Source organism: Camelus bactrianus, chromosome 16 (genome assembly GCF_048773025.1).
Source record: "Camelus bactrianus isolate YW-2024 breed Bactrian camel chromosome 16, ASM4877302v1, whole genome shotgun sequence".
Taxonomy (NCBI): domain Eukaryota; kingdom Metazoa; phylum Chordata; class Mammalia; order Artiodactyla; family Camelidae; genus Camelus; species Camelus bactrianus.
Genome location: NC_133554.1, coordinates 51,043,849 through 51,067,144, shown reverse-complemented (window position 1 = coordinate 51,067,144; position 23,296 = coordinate 51,043,849). Strand labels below are relative to the sequence as shown.

Sequence of the window (23,296 nt, the reverse complement as noted above, 5' to 3'; positions counted from 1 at the left end):
CGTAGACAAAGGACGGAGGATGAGGAACAGCTCACTGCACTGGCATAAACTTCTTCTGAAATGTGTTTCCTCATGGATTTCTTCTAAGAAACAAGCCGAAGAGGTCTAATGAATCCTTTGAAGCATATTAAACCTAAATGGAAAGAGGAAATTAATCATTTATATATGTTCTCTTCTTTATGATGATTCAATCTGGACATCTGTAGATGGCTAAGAATTTTCCAAACCACATGAATTTAGAGAAGCAACATTTTTTATTTCTAGGTAATGCACTCTTTTTGAAAACCTGTCACCCAGAAAGGGGTACCATTTCTCTGGAATTAGGATCGAAATTGTCTACTTTAATATGCTACTGTAAATAAACTGAATACATCACAGGCCAACGTAGTTTCATACGACAGGAAAATCTTTAAATAAATGAATGCAAAGTTATAAGATTATGGTTATATAAACTTACTTATGGGAGGGAGATTATATATATATAATCTATATATTATATATACATATATAATATATATATATAAAATCTTCTAGTCTTTCTCATCAATGTCAATTTCATCTCCCATGGAATTATGTGAGCAAGGCTTATCTACTGCAGTAGAAATTTAGAGAAAAGTTGATTATTTTAATAAGCAGCTTCCCGATCTGAATAGAACTTTTACCTTAATTTTTAGCCAAATAAGGAAACATGAAGAGTTAAATGTTTTTAGTAACTGAAGCTTTTTAAATGTCTGACAGTATCGATTTAGTCTCATACAGAAAAATAGAAATGTGCATTTTAATTAATAAGTGATTTTTCATTATGTCCCTATTAGGAAAATTCTAGTGTTCCAAAACATTCAGTGCTTGGGTTAATATGCTTTTTGGAGCAATGCGTGATACAGATTTCTCTAGTCAGAGTATCTCTCTTTTTTTTTTTTTTTTTTTTTGGCAGAATCAGTCCTTATTTAGCAAAAAAAAATCCTCATTAGTTTTGGACTCCAGTGCAGTTGGGTGTTGGGATCCATCTGTGGATTAAATTTTTCCAAGGAAGTGACAGTTGTGCTCTTAGTGATTCCCTGCAGGGTAACCACCTATAACATTAGAGCCAAATATTAGTCACAGTCTAGATCTGCAGTCAGATTATGAATGGTCGCGTGACGCAGAAGGAGATTGTTCCACTGGGAACACAGATCTTTCCTTTGCATTTATGTAGAAGTCACCAACAATTAGATACATTTTCAGACTTCCACTAACCATATATGCATATAAGTTTCACAATGATAAGAGATGAAAAAAAAAACCCTGCCATTTGCATCTGCTAGGCAGTTAAGAGCCACTTGCTACTCTTCGCCATAATAATTATTAGTGATAAATACCAAATAAATAAATGTTGTATTGACCTGAAATATAGACAGGATGAGTTTGTAATCTGCTGCTATAAGGACAAGCCACCCACTATGGTATTTTAAGTCACTGAATGTAATCTTATCCATTGGAAAACTGCTTCGGCAATTTTAATTACCACATTGGTAAGATTTAATCTTCGTATGAAGTTCAATAAAGGTAGTTGTTCTAACAGCTACTTCGTACTTCAGCTCTGAGCTAGGTGATAGGGGAGACACACGAGCCCTGGGAGAAACAGCTCCTTCTAAGAATTCAAAATGTCCAACTGAGAAGACAGACAAGGCACAAGTGAAACCAAATGACCAAACGACAAGATAAGGCAGCCTATAAGGTTAAGCGCTAACATGGACTGTGAGAAGAGAAACATCTCGAGAATTTCTGAGCAGTAGAATAAAATGGAGTAGAATTCACGGGGAAGTCTTTAGAATGCAAGACTTCACACGTATGACCTGATAGCATTGTAGTTGTGTTAGGATGCTGAGAGCATACCGGAAGACAGGGGTGTCCTCTCATTCAGTTTGGTCCTAAATGCCTGTTATGTCCCCAGCTCTGTCTATATACATGTGATCGTGTGTATAAAGTCTAAGCTGCTTCTAAGCATGGCGTGCCCTTCCTGCATGCAGCTGCCTGCACAGACAGTTCCCCCTAGACCAATGGGATTTATTCCACAAGCCTTATTTGCCATTTGTCACCACGGTAGCACACACTGCCTTTATTTATTTATCTGGCATACCTGGGAATGCAGCATATCACATACTGGCTTTTCTAAATAATTGAAATTTGCTTGATTGAGGATTATTTTCTCCTATATTTTGTATGCATCCTCAAACTCGCTAACTGGTTGCCCCTGCAGCACTCTGTACATATTTCTAGTATAGCATATTTTGTTCTCCGCATGTTTTACAAACATATTTTCCCCTATGCTTGTTTCCACCTACCGATGGGGAGCTTTTCAAAGTCCACCACCATGTCTTTTTTTTTTTATCTTTATATCCTTATTGCCTTGTACATGGCCAACTAAATAAATCAGTGCCAACAAATGTCATCTGAATGATGAAGCAAATGAAAGTAACAATATTTTTTAGTATAATATGACTTGTGAATAATGACTCAGTAATGACTCATTATAATAAACATAAGCTATTTCATTTTTACCTGCAACACAGAGGGCCTGTCAGGATACAATAAGAACAGTGCCTGCTGCATTAAATAACCCCACACTAAGCTTATTTAAGTCTTTCTGCTTGTTTTCCCTTCTTCTCCGTCAGTGAGCCTTCACTTCTCATTTTTGCCTCGGCCACTGTGCCTTGAATCTATCAGGCTGTCACCATGCTCTGTCTAATTTGTTGATTCTAATATGCACATGGCTGCGAAATTATGTAACCAAGGTTGTTTAAAAATATATGCAAAGTTAAAGCACATATGATCGAAAGGACTTAAAGTGGATGTGTATTTTTGAAATACTATGAGCATATGCTAAATTTGGAGTTACCTTGTTTTGGTCAGTTTCCTTTTTGGATAAAAAAGCTTCAAGATATGGATTTATGACATCTGTTTTAGCTTCTCAGAGCACTTAAATTCTTCAGTTCTTGTATTTGCTGTGTTATGAATAGTTGAAAAAGAGCTCTGGGTAAGAAAGCTACCTGTGTGTTTGCAAATATGCATATGTTTGTATGTTTCTGTTCAACAAGGTCATATGCTTAGTTATTGAGAAATCATTTGAAGGCTTATTGTGTCCCTTAATACGATCTTTATTTTCCATCAAGTATGTTAAAGGCAACAGCAGTAAGGGGGACTGTTTTTTAAGGGGGCTCACACTTCCCAGAGCAGCTGCCTTATTATTTAGTAAATTACTCTGGAAGCCTTCAGTTATCTCATGTGGCTGAGACAATTACACTCTGTAAATACCACATTCATTTTAGGGCCAGACCCCACCGTCCTGTGGTTCTTAACACAGTGATTGTGATGATCATTTCCTTTGTGTTATCTGTGGCACGTTAGCGCTTCTCAAGGTAATAAACTGACAGCTTCAGTTCATTCTTCCTTAGCACGGACAGCAATTCCTTGGGCAGGGGAGGACAGATCGCCCTGCGGTAAGGGGCATGCAAGTTGGCTCTCTCCAGAGCTAACAACAGCAACAACAAAACCAGCAGCTTCAGACAGTCGATGCTAGTCACTGTTGTAGACGTTTAAGGAACGTGCCCCCCAGCTACAGAGAAAATGCAAAACCTATTTTGAGTAATGTCAACAATGCTGTAAATGATACTTTTGAAAGAAAGGCACACACAAACCTGACTGTCTAGGTTTGGGAATATGGGCTTTCACAGTTTATGTGTGTGGTTTTTAAAGTGTATGAGTGTTTTTAGGCCTTTTTAAAAAAAATCATTAAAGCAATAAATGCCCATTGTGAGAAACGTGCAAGATAAATATTAAAAATACAGAAGAATGTAGGAACATGTAGAAAATAAAATCCATATTCCCACCATTATAAATACTTTGGTCTATCTCTTCCCCTTTTTTCTATATTTTTGTTTCTATTTTTATAACTTTATATACTTTTATAATTTTAAATCAATTGTGTCATGCTTTTTGAAAAACGAGCATTGTACTTTTTATATTTAAGCATTTTCATGCAATTAAAATCATCTGAAAGCATATATTTTAATGTTTGCATATATTTTATTTCCATCACATGCATGAACCACACTTTAATTATCATCCCTGGTCTTATATTCATTTCGGTTTGAGCCTCCTATCAGGACGCATTAACTGTCCTTGTAGATTAATGTTTACCTTCATCTCTTCCTATTTTCTCAGAATAGGTTTCCAAATGTCAGATTACTCGGTTAAAGAGTATGTTCTCTTAAAACTTTCTCTTTTTTTTTAACTGCAGTTCTTTCAAATCAAATCCCAGTGCATTGAATTTCTAGGATGTTCTAAATTACGTGACCTCAACGATGGTGATAGCACTGCAGAGCGGGGAGAGTTTGAGCCTTTGGCCAGCCTGTGATTTGCAACATCAATCTGGCAAGCTGTGAAAGACTGTGTTAGGGATTAGAAATAATACACACGAGGTGCCTGACCCACGGCACTTAGACGATGCTACCACCACTGCTACTGCTACCCATGATGGTGCAAATGGTAAGACTGGTAAAAAAAACAACTTAGTTGGAGGAATAAGATATTTTGAAGAGGTATTTTTACATAATAGGCCTTTAAAGACGTAGCAATCTATTGCAGCGCCCGATTAAGTGCTGAAATCATAAGGGAAGAGGTAAGTATCTGAGGCTTTCGGAAACATATGACGGCTGTATCTGGACGTACAGGCAGACATCAGATAGGGGAGGAAAGTAAAATGAATTTTCCAGTTGATGGTCAGCATTTGTGTAAAGTCATGAGTAAAGGGATACTAGGATCAAACAGTAAATTTGGGCCAGATTTTAGACCCTTAAGACAATCACAAGGAGCTGATGCTTTATCCTTTACACAGGGAGGGATCTATGGATGAGCAGGCAGAAACGTAAGACATGTAAGCGGGATGTTGGAACATTAATCTGACTGTCATTTCTTCTTCTGTTGCCTCTGGCTGCAGCCCTGCCATGTGATCTTTTGTTCTGGTTTCTTGGTTTTGTTTCGGTTTTTTTTCCCCCCAAATGATTTCCCAAGTCCCAATTTTAATTCATTAAGAAATAGAGATGTAGAAATTACTTTCCAGGAGAGCCCCTCAGGTGAGTGGATGCTGCAGATGTGGATTCTAAGCCTACTGATTGCAAATCCAGTGTTTCTTCCTCCACTTTCCGCAGAAAACAATTTTTCATAGCATCTCTGCTCAGACAAATCTAGAAATTCTAGACTAGGACCTCTATTTTTCACAGACACTTACTAATTCCCCCCTCCCCCCAAATTATTTCTACCCTCGTAATATATAAAGTTTGGCCTTTTACTCCTTAACACAGGATCTAATTCCAAATGTTTGGCTCAATTTCCATGCTGTTCTGTGGGAGAATTTCTTCCATTTAAAAAATAAATTTGATCAGTGTCTGAGGATTTGATTGAATCTTTTCTTCCCTCATTGACCAGTTTCCATACAGCAGGCATACAACCTCAAACCTTAAACCTCAAATTTAATTCCAGGTTTTTGATAAATGTATGTTTTAATATTCAAAGCCTCTGTGTGTAAGTTGCAAATAAATAAAACTGTATTTTATGCAAAAATAAAATGCTTTGTATCCTACTATTGCCAATAACATTAATGGCAAGTGATAACAGAAGGAGTGACATTAATATTATCATATGATCATTAATAGAAAGCCCACGTCATTATTATTGTTTAAAAAAACCTCATTTTACAGGTGCTTCTCAGATATTTAAATGTACAAATTAGGATCAAATCCAGATATTTCTTCTCCTGCATTTGGATTCGAGCTACATCCGGTCTCTTTCAAATGTTAAAGAAATTCAGATGAATTATCACTGTAAACAAGCATTTTAGAAAACTGTTTCTATGGTTAGCAACAGAGAAAGTCTGAATTTATAACACAGACCAATGCTGTCACCAGTGTTTCAGCTTTTGATCTTCTTATCATCAAAGAAGACCTCACCTCAAAACTTGTATTTACACCAGAATCTATTCTTTTATATGGTTTGCATAACTGAGTCACCAAGGTTTAGCCAGGCGGGAACTGACACTATAAGCAATGCTTTTTTGGAACCTGACTGTCATTTCTCTGCATGTAACCTGAAATAAGTGAAGACTCCTCCTGTACCTGTTAAGTCAACTTGGTGGGGGGGGGGGTGTCAGTCGGGAAAGCTAGCTTCCCTGTTCACTGAGAGTAAATCTCTGATACGCTTTAACACGTGCAATCGTGCTCCACCCCACCCACCCCCCCGCCGCCCAAATCCTTGGAAAATTATGATGCATTTACCACTTGGGCAAAGGTCAAACTCCAGAGCCATTGCTCTTAGTGTATATTATTTCCGTGTAAAAATTTAGTGCCTCCTCAGTGCAGGATTAAGTAAAGGAAGGAATGAACTTAATACATTAATTGGCAGAAAGCAAATTCAGAATATATATAAACATGCAGGCGTGCACACACACGCACATACACACTCACACAGTTATATCTGTTGACTTAATGATGACACATCTAAAAACCTCAGAAGAGGTTAAAACGGCTGAATTTTGGCTTCAGTTGCTTCGTTCTGACAGAGGAGCTGCAGTCAGCATCGAGACTCCATTGCTCAGTGACTTACTCTCATGATTCTGATTTTATGGTGTCCAGAGTTCAGTTCTATTTCACAGTTTGCAATTTAAAGAAATCACCTACTCACCCATTGCACCCATATTTCTTATGCATTAAAATTGGACAAATTCAAAGTAGATAGTGCCAACTCTCTCAGTGTTTTCCAAAGTCGAATAATCTACAAAGCTCAGAGGTTCTGCAAAACGCGAGCTAAGTCTACAGATCCTAAGCGGTTCCCTTGGGGTAGAAGACAAGGAAAATGTTATTTGCGTTTTCTTGCAGAAGTTAGCCGAATCTCTACCTGGTCAAAGCATCATTTAGCACAAAAGGCTTAGTCACCAAGGCCATAGCTGTGGCTTCAAACTCCAGGCAGGATAACGGAAATTTTTGCAACAAGGCTTTTTCATCCTGGGCTCAAAAGAGAATCAGTGCTCTTCCCTAAATGAATTAAGCACAGAAATTAGTTTACCCCTCTCTATATTCTATCTTCTTGCCTCACGCATTGCTTGTCTTGGTTCATTTTATTCCCCTCCATGGTCCATTTCAAATCCTACCAAAAAAAGGAGTGGGGGATGGGACCCAAACACAGCCAGTAACCAAGACCGAGTGCTCAGAATTATGACGATCAGAACTTAGTATTTGGTTCACCTCTGGAAATGCAGTTCACCATCTGCACGATTCCAGCTCCTCGGGCTCCCTTGAAAAGCACAACCTATGAAAGCAGCACGCTGGCCAAGCACCCAGCACAGCTGATAACCTGCAACACCAGCCCACAGCCTGCAGGTGAGACAGTGCAGTCAGAAAAAAAAAATAATCAGTTTTGAAATCATTTCTGCATTAGGGAGAGCATTCTCTGTGAATTGACTTACAGGACAGGACATAAAACCAAAAAAAGAAAGAAAAGACAAGATAAATAGAAGGCACCCCAGGCACTGACAGACGTTCTGTTCTTCTCGCCTCCTGCGCCCTCTCCGGAGTCTCCATCGGAAGAGGCAGCCTGAGTTGCAGCCCATTCAAGCCACCGAGGGACTGGAGGTCTTTCCAGCAAAGACTTCACCCCTAGCTCCTCTGAAGACCCCCTCAGACCAAGAAAAAGTTCTCTCACACGATTGGTTTGGAGAGAGTCTCTGAGTTCATGCTCGAAGTGAATTTCATAATTTCCTTTCTGTGCAAATACCAAGGTATTTATTTCTCTTACGTAATTTCCAGGGAGTCAGCTACATGACATGACTTCTATTCTGTTGGTCTACTGAGGGACCTTACCGTCAAAGTCGCCCTGGGTGAGAACGTATCCAGGGACTGATCTATGACTGCAAAGGAACTTAACAATTCCTGGAAGGAAAAGGGTTAAGAGCCAGCAAAAACAGCATAAATTTACACATGACCTAGTGTGATTACACTTTTATTCTCTTCCTTGCAGGGAACAACAAAGGCAGCCCCTGGGAGGAATGCTTCTGGTCTCAAAACTTTCTCCCTAAAGGACCTGACTTCACCTCTAGATGATCTCAACCACCTTCTGGTCAGAAAGGATCTCCAGGCTGAGAGAGGTACTTGCTGATGAGTTTTCTTCCCAAAGGCTCTAAAAGGTTCATGACATCATGGGAAAATCATCTCAGTATTGGGCTGAAGGGAGCAGCCTTATGTGATTGGTTTGTGATTTTTTTTTCCCCTCTCTCCTGGCTGACAAGTTCTAGAATTATAACTGCTTTGCCCCAGTCTTAACTTGCTGGGATGGGAGATGGCTTGAGTAGTCAGAGGACTTGGCTTCAGAAAGAATTACGGGCAAATGAAAGCCATTGCAGTGGCTTAAGTTAAAAAAAAATAAATAAACGAAAACAAAGAAAACTGGCTCTGATAATATCGCCTTTCATCAAGCATGGTGCCCTGCCTTCTTTCTACAAAATATAGGAAGAGGACTGCCCAAGCAAGGGAAAAGTCGCTGGGGAAACAGAGGACACACATTTGTTTTCCTTTATAGATGAGATCAAATGGTCCACAGGGTGGAGAAGGCAGGCGCCTCCTCTGTCTTAACCCCGCCATGGATGAGCAGGTGCAATGCCGCAGACTGAGCCTGCAGTGGGGGATCCACCTGCATCAGCAGAAGTGGGCAGAGCTGGTGGGCTGCAGCCTCTCCCTCTCCCCACGCAGACCTCTTAACCGCCCAACAGCTTCCTTTCCTTTTCTCTTTTCTCTTTTCTCTTCCCCCTCTAGGAATTTTCCAACAGCCAGAGAGCAAGGACATCCATGGGCACACTGATGGGAGACGCTGCACTTCTGCCCTTGGCTGTGGATGCATCTGGGTGGCCTGTGTTTGCCTGCGGAGCCCACTTATGCCAGAGGGGCACCCGGCAACTGCTCCGGGGGTGCCCCGCCGATGCTGCCCTGTTCGCCCCATGCTCTCCTCCTCCTCCTCCTCCTTACTTGCTCTCTGCACACAGATTCCTCAAGGCAAATCTCTATGATGTTTCCTGGCCACGGAGCTCAGATATCTAGATCTGTGGCTATCCAGAAGAGCTGGTCTTGGGCGACGTTTAAATACTGTTGATTCACAATAGTATTCAGCATTAAAGTACTGACGAAAAACTGAATTAAAATGGAAAAGGTGGCAACCCAGGAAAAGTTAAGCAGCGTTTAGAGATCATGTCTTCAGCTGGTGGAAAGTGTTTCTTTAAAAATCAATTCTTCAAAAACTTCTTTGCCCAGAGGGACTTCCCTGGCACCAGATACGGCCAGCTCTGAAGCGACTTCTCCCAAACACTCCCCCTGTCTTCCGTTCATGAAAAACAATATATGACTGAGCATTTTTGACGGGGCAGTCTGTATGTCAAGACAGTGACCCAGAGATATATGCTTATGGGGGAATAGCCTTATATTGCACGATGCAGGGGAAATAGAAATTTTCTCTGAAACCTGGGTTTTTCTAATATTTTAAATCAAAAGCGGCATATTTTCCATGGTCCTAGACCAGAGATGGGCAAACCCCACTCCACCGGTCAGATCTGGCTCATCATCTATACAGCCCATGAGCTCAGTCTGTTTTGATGCCTTTAAATGACAGGGAAAGGATGTAGCTCAGTGGCAGAGTGTGTGCCTAGCACGCATGAGATCCTGGGTTCAATCCCCCAGTATCTCCACTAAAACAAGTAAACAAATAAACCTAATTACACTTCCCCCAAAAGTGACACTTGCATATTCCATAAAATTCAAGTTTCTGGATTTATAAATAACATTTTATTGGAACGCAGTCATGCTCATTGGCTTACAGTGTGCCTGATTGCTTTCCTGCTACCACGCAGAATTGAGTGGATAAGACAGAGACCATATGTGCCCTACAAAACCTAAAATATTTATTATTTGGCCCTTTACAGAGAAAGATCTGCTGACTGCTGGCCCTGGATAATGCTATGGAGCCTAAAGCCAAGCTGAGTCAACGTGAATGCCATTCCTCATCTCTGACTCTAGTAGGCTGGATAAATTTAATTGAAGGATTCATTTAACTGTTGGGGCCTCCTTGTTAAGTGGGAGATTAAATGCTCACCAATTTATATTAGCGTTAACTATACAATGACTGTAAAATAAGTATTCAAACAATACATGTTTGCTGTTCAAAGTAATTACTGTTGACATCTTTTGATCAAATTCACTTACGTGTTAAAATTAAGTGGCTTCCAAGTGGGTTTGTAAAATAGAATTAAGGTTACTGTTGATCTCAGTTCTTAAAAATCAGCATCAAAACTGATTCCATAGAGATTGAGTGAATTTTGACCTATTTTTCAACAATTGTTTATTTTCCTGATTTTTGCAAATCTGTAGTTTAGGCTGCTTCAAGCTTGCTGATCTGTAAAGAGGCCTGAGAGTCTGTGACACGACCAGGCAAGTATTTCCTTTTGGTTGCTTCAACCCAACCAATCTTTAAATCAGTCTCATTAGCTACTGTTAAGTGTTGCATGTAGCAGTGTGTAGCAATTGGAAGACAACACCAAAAACAACAAGTAACTGAATAAACTGGATGATTTTGCAACAAAAAAATTGTATACTGAAAAGTGCTTAAGAACTTCTCTTAATTTTGAGTGCAGAGTACATCATATTATTCCATTTCTTTGAGAAAAAAAGTATTTATCTGTTTATATCAATTTCTATAACTGCATCTCTTTTTAAATCTGTCTTCAGTGCCAGGATTAAGCTGTAGTAAGTAAGGCACTGCACACCTCAAGTATGAACTTGATGAGGTACCGAAAAAAAAAAAAAAAAAAGCAAAAACACCAGTAATCAAGATAAGCAATAGTTTAAGGTACAATTTTTTACAGTAGGAAATGATGTAAAAAAATTCATAATAAGAAAAATTGGTCATTCTTTTATATACATATATATAAAACATATATGTACATACATATGTATTAGTTGGAGTTGCCTATAATAGAATAATCAGTATAGACCGCTTTCTCTCTTATGTAAAAACATCTGGAAGTCGGCATTCCACAGGGTGTATAGTGGTGGCCCCGTGGCATTTCTGATGGGTCAGGTTCCCATATTTCACGTTTAATATTATATGGTTTGTATTATATAAATATATATCAATATATAATAATATTATTATATAATACATATTATATTATTATATATTATATTATTATCTATCTATATATTTATATAAAAGTTATAATCACATCAACTAGGTCGTTGTATACAATGACCTAGTTGATGTGATTATAAATTTTTTCTTGTGCTTGTTTATTAGCATTTTCTTATCTTTCTCTAAGTATTTATTATTTTGTAATAAAGAACAAAACTTAATTCTCTCTATAAATTATTTTAATTTTCAATTTTATTTATTATTATTATTTAGGGGGAGAGGTAGCTTTACTTATTTATTTATTTATTTTTAGAGGAGGCACTGGGGATTGAACCCAGGACCTTGTGTGTGCTAAGCATGCGCTCTACCACTTGAGCTATACCCTACCCCCCCATCTATATAAGTTTAAGACAGCATAGAAGACACCATTCTCTTTTTTATTTCTCTCTAAAGTTTGTCTTCTTTATTAAGGCCAAGATGGAATTCTGAGCTTTCATTTGCTGGGGTGGCTACAAAGAATCCTGGGTAAACTCTCTTCCACCACACATAGATTTTACAATCAAATTTCTCTACTCATTAGAGGAAAAGTCCTTTTTCTGTCTAGAAACACAACTAAATCATTTATACAATTTGGTTCTTCAGCTGTTAAGTGAGTGAATGTGGAAATTGTCCTAAACCGACAGATGTTCACTGACGGGAGAAACGGAGAAATTCTCTCCCTCGGTTGAACAAGAGAACATAAAAAGTAGAACGCGCACGTTCACCACAATTCAGCGTGCACACTTTACCACCGCGCCTCACAGAAGGCAGATCCTGGTCAACTTCCTCCAGGAACTGAAGTATAAAGTCCTCTAAGACTTGTTCCCACTAGAAATTTCTAAGAATTAGTAGAAATTTGGTCCTTTCTCCCTGGGCCCCATTAAAGTGCCTATGAGATTAATTTAACCCTGTTCTGTAAGAGTTAAATTGTTGATTTATTTTAATATTAAAAGTTGAGCACTCAAGATATAAGGTTTTTGGACTTCTGCTCGGTTGAATACTTTCTTTAAAAGGAAGAGAAGCAATAGCAGATTCCATCATTAACTCTCCTGCCCCGGCTCTGTCGTTGTGTTATTAACAGTGTGAGATGCTAAGCCCACAGAAAGGCCCTGAAAACCAGATTCTAACATGGGGAAGTCTTCCTGAAAATACTGATTTTCAGTGAGCTTGTTCCCCATAGGTTTTTCGCCTGACATTATTTTATTCTTAACACAGTTAGACAGTCACATTAACGGCTGTGGTTCCGTGGAGAACGATTAGCTGTTCAGATTATGTGGCCTAGGTGGGTAAAGTTTTCAGAAATGCATCGAGGCGTCAATTAAGGAGAAATATAACAGACAGGGGGAAAATCAAATAAGAAGATGATTGGAGTTTAAACATAGCAAACGACTGCTTTTCACCAGCAATTCTAGGAAGAAAACTCATCAAATATTAAAAAGAGATAAAGCCAGCTCATTCCATTTCAATGGAATTTTGAATTTCAGAATCTACTCTAAAGAAATGGAGACGATAATATTAGTTACTTTAAACAATATAGGACTCCCCCTAATCCTTTATATTTAATATTAAAATTTTTATTTGTAAAAGGGATTGTAGTGACCTCTGGGGTTAAATACTCACCAGAATTTCATGGACAAATCAATTCTCTTTTATTTTAACCCTGTTTTTTATTCTATAAACGTGGAAGAGGGGAGTTGAACAAGACCTTCCTTAAGGTTCTGTCTAGGGTTATTCTTCCGGGATCACTTTGGCCAAACTAATGTGGCAGAAATTTTACCTTATTTTCGTGTCCTTATTACCAATTCAATCTACTAGAAATAGAACTTGTTATAATCAAGTTTAAAAGCTTGTGCACCAGTGTAAGCCCCTCTGGGAGTCATATCATTGAAATGATTATTATACGAACACACTTCAGTGAGTCGCTACCTCAGTTCTCTGTGACCTGGTGGTTTCAGTTCTTTGGCATCAACATGGCATCGTTGTATTATTTCTTCTCTTCTCTTTGTTTTTTTTTTTTTTTTCATAGTTACTTTAATGTGATGATCTCTGAAGCTTGGTCTAAAGGTGCTGTTACTATTATGACTCCTCTTATCATCATCATCCTAGTTTTCAATACGGAAAATGCTAAGTTAGAGACTGCTGCTTCCTTCACGGCCCGTGACTGCAGACTGAAGTTTAAAAACAGCAATGTTCCGTCTGTTCAACACAACGTCCTTATAGGAATATGGGTTTCCTTCATACAGGCTCCGGGGGAAGAAACCAAATAGACTGGCAGCTGTCATTGCAAATAATCAGAAAACAAGAAGGTAAGTGCAGTGAATACTTTCAAGAGTTGTTTCCTTAGTAAATAAGCAGGCCAGCAAGTTTCTGTAAACCTCCCTCCTGCGTCTAGGTTATGACAGTCCACAAATTCAAGGCTGGAGCAAGTCCAGCAATCTGGTAAACAGCGATTTTCTCTAGACTAAATATAAACACGCCCCTCATTCAAATCCTGCAATTAAATTTACAGTGGCCACAAAATATACATTAAAATACGGTTTAGTTTACACCATAAATGCCTTTTCTACGATACTCTTAAGAATGCACATTGAACATGTTCCATTAATCAATAGGGTCGCACACGCCCTGCGAGACACTCAAACGCAGCTTTACCAAGACCTCGTTTCCTCACAGAAGCGCCGATTGTCGGACACGACTCTGTCACTCTCTCTTGACAACACCTGCCATGACAAGTGAACTTACTTAGTTTTTAATGTTCTGATAAACTGACTGCAAACGGCCCTAGTGGATAGAAATATCACTCAACAATGAGCTCTATAATAGGACGTTTTAAAAGCATGACCAATAAATTTAAAAATCCAATTTAAAAAGACTTTGTTCTAAAAGGCTATCATCAAAGACTATATCCCAAATGAAGGCAGGACCAAATCCATTAAGACCTCCCTCTCCCCCACCACCAAAAAGTGGGTGTGAAAAGGGCCCCCTGGAGAGGAAATGACTCAGCAGAGGGGATGGGGATGGAGATGGGGCCAGCTTCCATGGAAAGGGCCACTTTTGACATTATACACAAAGGTGGAAGAAAAAAAAATCTAAATAAAAAAATACATTAAATTATCATGAGGACAGACAAATATTTAATTGACACTTTTGTTTCTCAGTGGATTGCTGTTTAGCTCTAACGTCAACCCACAGGAGCCCGGTGGCCGCTGCTGTAGGGACAATTTAACAGACTCTAACGCAGACTCACGGGTCTCTGGCCCTTAGCCCCTTCGCTCTGCATTGTTATGACCCAGGAAAGAGCCTGTGAGGTAGGACACGGACCCATGGGCTAGGGTGGCGTCCCCACCCACTTTGCACATTCCCCTGGACAGTGGGTTGTACGAGTTGACGAAATAGAGGGACAGAGAGCTGGCCCACTGCAGAGAGTCAGAGGTGCCTTCTCTTTGGCACATTAACGTGGTAATTGTTCTTCTTGAGCCAAAATGGTGACCTAGCTGCTTATTTCTAGACCGTCACAGTGAATGTTTCAACAGCAGATAAAATGTGTTATTTCTTTGATTGAATTGTGCGAGTGCATGTACCAACTCACAACAATAGAATGCGGTAATTTGGAAAGCTGGACTTTTTTAAACGGATACATTCTTGGGAACTAAACTTTAGGATGAATGTTCTAGATGGGGAAAGACACACAGTCGTGCTGGCTGATGTTACTGTAAACGTATGATCGCAGACCTCAAAGGGGACTTTGGGACCACCTGGCAATCCTGTTCCATTTCCGTAGTCCACCCACACGCCTGCTTTCTGAGATGAGGATTTAAATCTTTTCTCCTTCCACTTGAATCTCCACTACCTTTTACTCTCAGCTGCGTCCTCACTTCTCATCATAGTGAAGGGGGGGGGGAAAAAAAGGAAGCAGAGAGAAGAGAACATCTTCAACCATCAGTCAGTCCCCGCTACCCCGACGTGAGCCCTGACTCCATCTGCATCTCTCCCTGGACATGCTGTTCCCCTCCTGTGTCTGTGGCTAAGATGTCAGCCCTCCCTCTGCTTGTAGACAAGATGCCATCCCTTCTCATCTATTCAAGGCCTCTGCTTCTTTAATTATCTCCTCTCTCCTACATCATCTATTTTTTCCCCTCTATGGGATCATTCCCATCTGCTCATAAACATGCTGAAAACTACCTCCCACTAACAAAAGAAAGAAAACTACGAAGAAAGAAATAAGGAATGGATACCTTTCCCTGACCCTGTCTTTCCCTCCAGCTTTTATTACTTCACTCATCTTCTCCTCTTTCCATCCAACGTCTCTGAAGTCGTCCCTCCCTTCTCACCTCTCGTTCTCCGTTGAACCTCCTCGAGTCAGGCACCTAGCTAGCCCCGGCGGATGCTCGATTCCACGGTCAGCTCTGTCCTCTCACACGTGGTACCTAGGCAGCGTCTGACCGCAGTGTTGCAGTGGCGCTGGCTCGACTTCCATGCTCCCCTCCCTCCCTGCAGCTCCTGGCGGGGCTCATGCAAGCCTCTGCCTTTAACTCCAGCTCTCTGCAGAGGCTTCCAAATTTACATCCTCAGGGCTGACCTTCTCCCTCGACTCCAAACTCATGGATACACAACTTCCTACGGTTTGTTCCCACGCGAGTACCAAACAGGCATCTGAAACACAGAACTGGACTCTTCATGTTTGCTCCTCCCCCAGACTCTCCAACTTGTTTCTGCTCTAGGGCCTTTGCACTGGCTTGGAACGCGATTTCCCCAGGTATCCACACGGTTTACTTTCTCTCTTCTCGGTTTCTGAGCAAATGTGACCTCGACTGAGAAGCCTTCCCTGACGATCTTCCCTGACTATCCCACGGCTCTTTGCATGGATGCATGCCTGCATTATTATGATATCATTATTTTACATAGCACATAACTAGGCCTGGCATTAAATTATATATACATTTGTTTCTTTATTTTCTCTCTCTCCTACTAGATTGTAAGTTCCACAAGGGCAAGATCGTTTTTCTGGTTAGTTCATGACTGCCTTCACGGAGGTAGACGCTCAATACATGAATGCATGAATTAATGCATTTTAGAAAAGTCAGGCACTGCGACTGAAAACTCTTTATTTCACTGACTGTATTAATTCTGGTGCTGGCAAATAGAGAGACAGACAGACAGACAGACAGACAGGAAGGAAAGAAGAAAGGCCAAAAAATAAAGCCATGGTTAAGAACTAGAATCACTGTTCACTGCCAGAAGCAGCAGGTGAGTATGCGGAGGTAGCAGACAGGGACTTATGGACGGGTTCCGCTACCTAATTATGTGCTGGTAGGCAAGGTGTTTCCTGATTCTGAGCATTTCATTGATAAAGTGGTTAGAAGACGTCCACGGGAGATTTTTTCCATTTTAAAATTCTATGAGATACAAATCTAATTCATGGTGATGTTATATCTCTAAAGGAGGCTGAAACATCTTACCAAAACAAGAATTTGAATATTAAGAACAGATACATTTTTTTAGACTATAAACATAGAAGTGGTCGTCCTGCGCTGCCCATTTTCTCTGCGCTACTATTGTCTTCAGTGCTTTTATGTGCAACTTGTCACTTAATGGTCACAACAACTTTATGAAGAACTTTTACGCCCATTGCACAGATAAGGAAACTGAGCCTGAGTTTGAGCACCAACCACCCTCTGTACCCGCACTCTCTGTATCTGCAGATTCAACCAATCCGCAGGGTATGTGAGGGCAGACAGAGGGCGGACTGTACGCTGCTTTTTTATATAAGGGACTTGAGCATCTGCGTATTTCAGTACCCGCGGGAGTCCTGGAACCAGCCCCCCCATGGATGTTGCGGGATGACTGTCGTTCACCTAAGGGCACACTGCTGATAATCCACAGAGCTACGACTCAAATCTAGACCTGTCCATCTCCTAGACTTCGGTCTAAGTTAAATTAGTGTGAAAAAGAGAGACAGGGAGACTAAGGTGTAGGCCTTAAGAGTAAGAGATGGAAAGAGATGGAGATAGAGAAATTGGTAGGTATGAAGACAAGGAAACAGCGACTGAGAGACAAGAGAGCAGAGACCAAGAGACGGATGAAGAGACTTAAAACCAAGATGGGTGTGGCGATACCTCTGTGAGAATTTGTGAAACTCTCTACACACACACACACACACACACACACACACACACACTATTTATAATGAGAGAATTGCTGGAGCTTCATTTTTTTCTGATACTTTCATCCTCGACAAGAGCTATAAGCTTGATCAGACATGCCCTAGTAAATATAAAACAGTGGCCCTTACATTTCTGAATTTATTGCAAAATACATTATTTAGGCCCTAGCAGACAGCACTCCGTGGGAAGGTGGCCAATCCTATCTTTCTCTGTTCTTTCCATCTGGATGCTGGCACACATGGAATTTTGAAAACAGAAAAATCCTTTAACCAAGTATCACAACTCTTTGAAGTGCATACAAATTACGAGCTTACAATATACATATTTACAAAGCAAACCTTTACTCATGTCATTGAAGTCGTGTTTATTGCCCTGTTTCTCTCTATGCATCGGCATGATTATTCCATACAGTATTGGTAATTGATAGGTAAATTCAGGCTGCTTTCTCTTGCTATAAATAGACTGCTGAGTTATTGATTAGCTTCTCAATGAGAATGATCCAGACTGCATGTCTACGTTTGTAGATCAAAAAAGGCAACCTAAATGAGCCCTACTTTCATTTTCTAAATGTATAATCCGTGTCTAGGTAGCAGAGGCGAGATCTAGTGCATGGAATCAGACCATTGTCATTTGCTGCTTTTAAGTGTATGCGATTTTATTTTTACCTGAATGGTGTGGATTAGATTTTTATAGGCTTCATGGGCAACATCCTTCCCAAGTTATTCTTTCAAGTATCGTCGCACAGCCCTGGGGGGGGGGGGGAATAAAAACTTAATGGATTTACTTCATGGAAAAAAAAAAAAGTGTTGTCTTGTGACCACAAGGTGGCACAATGGTGACCAAAAATCCTCAACCTCCTAATAGAAGTGCAATTACCAGAGGCTTTTACATAATTGCTGTTATTAATACTACGTTATTACTATTGCTGTGATAGTCCACAAGACCAACATGTCAACCTAGACTTTGGTAAAAAGAGAACGTGCTTTTATTTATGTTTTCATCTTCTTCCTTCTGCCCGCAAAATCATTAATATTTGGCTTTTTCCAAACCCCAATCCCACAAAGGACAAGTAGGTATGCAGATCCTTCATTTATTGTCCACAGCTTTAAAAATAAAGAATAAGTTATATTGCTGGGGAAGGATAAACAAACCTGTATATTGTTTGATGGATCTGAGGTTGCTCTCAAAGTTTTAGTCTTTCATGGCTATTCTGATGTTTATTTACAACGTAAGAATAAAAAAGCCACTTTGGAAACTCTGGTTTACGGTGAAGGTTCAGATTTGTTATTTGCAAATTGCTATTTCTCTGGATTCCACACCAGATGTGATATTGGGAAGAACGTCCAGAATATTCCTATGCGCCGTCCATTTATTGTATGGTTGTTTGCTCTTGAGATCTGAACATCTCTCCTCATGTTCAGGGGACTTGGAGACGACTAGGAGCTGGGACCCTAGACGCTGCAATCACAGTCAGTTCCATACTTTTTCCCAAATGGAAATGAAACACAGGCTGGCCAGGTACAAATCTGAAGATGCACCTATTAATTATAACTCAAAGGGCCAGTAGCACTTCGGAGTATTTTCCCTGAATTCCATAGATTAAGCATGCTGGCATTTCAAAAATTTAATAGCCTATTTGATGCCTTTTGTTAGTTGGTCATAAATTCAGGTTGCCCTCATCAGCATCTTAGTACTCTACTTCAGTGACTACATTTTTTATGCCACTACTTGCTTCCTGCCATTGTACTTGCAAAAGTAATATTTCATCTTTTTATAAAATCAGACTTGTGTCATTTTTAAATGCTTTAAATCTTGCTGTTTAAAATAGGTCCAGTTTTAGAAAAGCATAGTTATATGAGATCTGAAAACTAACTTCCACAGACATTATTATTGTAAATAAATTATTGATTGATTATCATGAGAAGTATAAAAAGTACATCACAGTTAGACATTAAGGAAGGATTTTTAAAGAAGCAGAAAATAATATGAAAGAGGAATTTTTCTTTCGATAGTCCAGTGATCATAAGAATAGGAAAGACTGCAGTAAATTACATATGTTGATGAAAAAAAGCATTAAAAACCCAACAAGAAACAAACCAAAAAAATCAGGGCTGGAAGTAGAGAGAAAATCGTCACATTTTGTGGCTTCAAGGAATCACGAAAACATTTAAAGCAACATCCAGACCAGAAGTGTTCAGAAACAGTTGACCAGAGAGGTTGAGTAACTTCCCCAAATTCCACAGCTCATTAGCTGCAGTGCTAGGACTAAAAATCGCTTACTCTTGGGAGGAGGAAGAGAATATATTTAGGAAGGGGACCTCAGACCTCAACCTACACATCAAGATGAAAGCATGAATATCTAGGAAAGAATAATTTTGTGATAATTAATAGGGCATTATAATCCTACTGCTAACAAGGCGTTTGCTTTCAAATTCCTTTGAAACATGCTACTATTACTGATGTACGTGGAGGAAAATGGAATATTCATTCACTGAGCAACTCCTATGTGCCAGAGAGTTACGTGTCTATCTTCACACACACACGCACACATATATGTGAGATGCGTGGAGTCTATCAGGGTATCTGTGTGTGTGAGTCTCCTGTATACTCTTCACGGTGAGCCCGCAAAGTAAATATTATCACCTCACTGACACTCGAGGAGAAACTGACGCTCGGTGACAGGAAACTGCCCACGTTCACGCGGCTGGCAAGGGGCACACCTGGAGTTTGAATCCACTTCCATCTGATTGAAAGTGGTGCTCCTACTGTAAGGTATGACATACATTAGAGAAAAAGACGTTCTGCCCCTCCCCAAGTGAGTTCATCACCTCTTTTCTGGCATGGTCTGCACCTTCAGGGGACCCACCAGCACATCACAGACCAGCAAGATTTTTCCAAATTCAATTAGCAGCAGCTTATTTGGGTTGTAACAGGTCATTTTTGGATAAGGAGATTGCTCCTTCCAGGACCCCTCTAATTTAGTGAAAAATATGGAGAAATCTGAATATAATGCATGGTCTGATGACATAAAGTAAACACTTTATGAAACAGCTTAAATGTCCAGTGGACAGTTTACACGGTGCGTGTGTCGGGGGGCGGGTCCTATATGATATGTAGTCTGGTTTTCTCTTGGTTTGGTAATAGTCACTACATCTTCTGTGTATCTCAGCAGAGCAGTATTTTTATTCTCAAATCACCATTTTACCAAATCCTGATGCCTCACTCAACGGAGAGGAAGTGTGCTTTACTTAATCTGTAGTGGTTTTGGTAAGATCGTACACGAATCACTTACATTTGGATGATAATTTATATTCCTTCTACCAAATGATTGCTCCTTAAAAAATTTTTTTTGGCTAACCTCAATGTTAAAAGTTAAGGGACGTAAATTAATTGACAAAACACTAAAAGAAATGAAGCGTTTGCCCCCGGCGATCATGGTAATAGCTCGTTCTGTGCCAGGTACTGTTGTAAGCACTTTACAAACATTATCTGGCTTAATCCTGACTGTGAGCAACTGTGAGGTGGGCACTATTATATTCCTCACCTCACAGCTGAGCAAACCAGGGTACCAAGAGATTAAGAAAATTGCCCAAAGTCACGCGGGAAGGAAATGGCTATAGGATAGGATCCGAGTCACTCGGGAAGGAAATAGTTAAAGGATCCAAACCTAGGCGGTCGGGTCTGTAAACCTGCATCAGAAAACAAAACAAAACAAAACAAAACTAGAGGTGAGGAAACTAAGCATCAGAAACTCCAGCTAAATTGCTCCAGGTTGCATGATTAATAAGACGGACAAACGTTGTTCTCCTGTCTATGGATCTCTACAGGCTGGGCTCCTTTCCTTGTAGGTCCTGCCTCAAAAGCGGACCGCATCCATCCCCTGGAAGAAACACCCCCACTGCTCACGGTGTTTGCTTATCCCCCCAAGGGTGGTCCCACCAGAGGACTCAGTGTCCCTGCTGCCAAGGTCAAAGTCTCAGGGGGCTGGGTCTGTGCACAGCCATGTGCTTCGCTGTCTGCTAGCATTGCCCTGAAGAGGGATGAGACCCTTTTTTTAAACAAAAAAATTCATTTGGCTTACGTTTTAGAAAAGATGACCGTCATTCATCATTGCTCAGCTCAGCTGTTTCTCCCACTCTTTCCCCCGTGCCCACGCTCCAGCCTCTCTAAATAATTAATGACCAATGAACAGTCCCATTCAAAAGCACTTCTAGAAAACAATGGGCTTCTGTTTCACAAAGGGTCTTGAAGTGATCACTCTTCCCAGCTAATGATTACAGAAGAAAAATATCTCCACCTCAGGCGGGAGGGCAGGCGGCCTCTGGACTGATCACCCCCTCTGGTGGTTCCAGGAGCCCTGTCCTTCGATGCGGGTCTCCCAGGCTCTGCCTCTTTGGGCAGATAACCTCTCATCTGACTAGAGGAACTGATGTCCCTCTTATAGCTTAAGAATCTTTGGTTCTGGAATTGGCGGTGGGGGCCGGAGGCTGCCTCTCCCCTTACCCCAGCCCCTGGGGCTGGCCTCCCTTCCCCGGGCGAGCGGGTATCAGACCCAACCAACAGGCAGCACCAGGCACAATAAATAATTGATCTCCAACATGTGCTTCTAATTCCAATAAAGAGCCTTTCAACGCAGCGTGCAGCGCACGTGACGGGAGGATGTTATGTGGAAAGTCGACGGTTTCTGATAACTTTCTGTAAAGAAGTTTTCACAGGATCTAAAGCTCTTGGGGCTCTTTCTGTCTCAAGTTCAAGTTCCTTAGATAGTGATTAAGAATGTTTTACAGGCCCCAGGGGTAAATGGTAGAAGGGATAAAAAGCATTCTTTGGATGCAGTTTAGCAAGACAGACTATCTGCTTCGGTTTTCATCCACCGGGCTTGCTGAGGACGTTCAGTGAGGACCTTGTCAGCCTGCGGTCCCCAGCGTTTCTGTCGAGAGCCTGACATGGGCGGCCACCCGGCTCAAGTTCATTACATAGAAGACCCTCAGTCTCAGCCCAGTGGCTTTTTCTTGAGATGACAGACTCTCGATCCAGAATCCTTTCACTTTGCAGTATTTATAAAATAGGACAAATGAATGAGACCGAACAGCGAAAGGCAATAGTTCATTTATTTTTAAATGTTCCCTGCTAGGTGCTCAGCCACTAAGACTATTGAACTTGGAAACATTCAGCCACGCTGACTTAAGTCTCCAAACTCTGCACAAAAGATCCCAAACCCCCATCGCAGACATTCCCCGAGCAGAGGAGCTCTGGGTGACGTGACAAGCAAGATGCTGCCAGCCCCCAGGCCAAGTCTCATGACCCGACCACACAGTCATGAGAGGACTGTGCTAAGTTGCTGGAGTAAACGGAGAGCAGTGAAAGAGAAACTGGGAATTCACTCGGACGTCAGGTTTTCCTTCCTGACGAAAGGCCCCTAAGTGATGCCGGCTTACCACGGTGTCCAGGCAACACTCTGATGTGGCCTCTGCAGGAAAAGGTCCCTGTAGGAGGCCTCGTCTGCTCTCTGCACACAGATTTATCTGAACTGCGTCTCAGTTACTTGCTTTCATTTTCAAAACTCTCCCGTCCAGGAGAGCCTTGGCAGAGAATTTGCCAAGTGCCTCCCTGCTGCTTTATCCATCTGTCTGTGTTACTCCCCCTCGCATTGTGTGTGTGGTGCCCAAAGGTTTTGCTCCAGAGTACGGGTCAGACTGCTCCTCTGAAAATGAAAGTGAGAGAGAGAGAGAGAGACAGAGAGAGAGAGAGAGAGAGAGAGAGAGATACCAGCCCGGCCAGATTTAGAACCAGGGCAGGGCTCTGTGACTTAGTACCAAGGGCATAGAGGGGTGGTTTCCAGACGTCCACAGGGGAAGCTTACCTTGAAAAAAAAAAAAAAAGCTCAGGTT

The 23,296-nt window shown here is 40.9% G+C and overlaps 1 long non-coding RNA gene across 1 annotated transcript; it reads right to left on the bottom strand.

Moving 5' to 3' along the window:
- Positions 1–8: 8 nt before the first annotated feature.
- On the bottom strand, positions 9–18,148 carry LOC141573654 (uncharacterized). The gene is made up of 3 exons (XR_012499626.1): positions 18,071–18,148; positions 7,278–13,516; positions 9–133 (listed from the first exon to the last, which is right to left on the bottom strand). It is a non-coding gene; the product is annotated as an uncharacterized LOC141573654 (long non-coding RNA).
- Between the last annotated feature and the right edge of the window lie 5,148 nt (positions 18,149–23,296).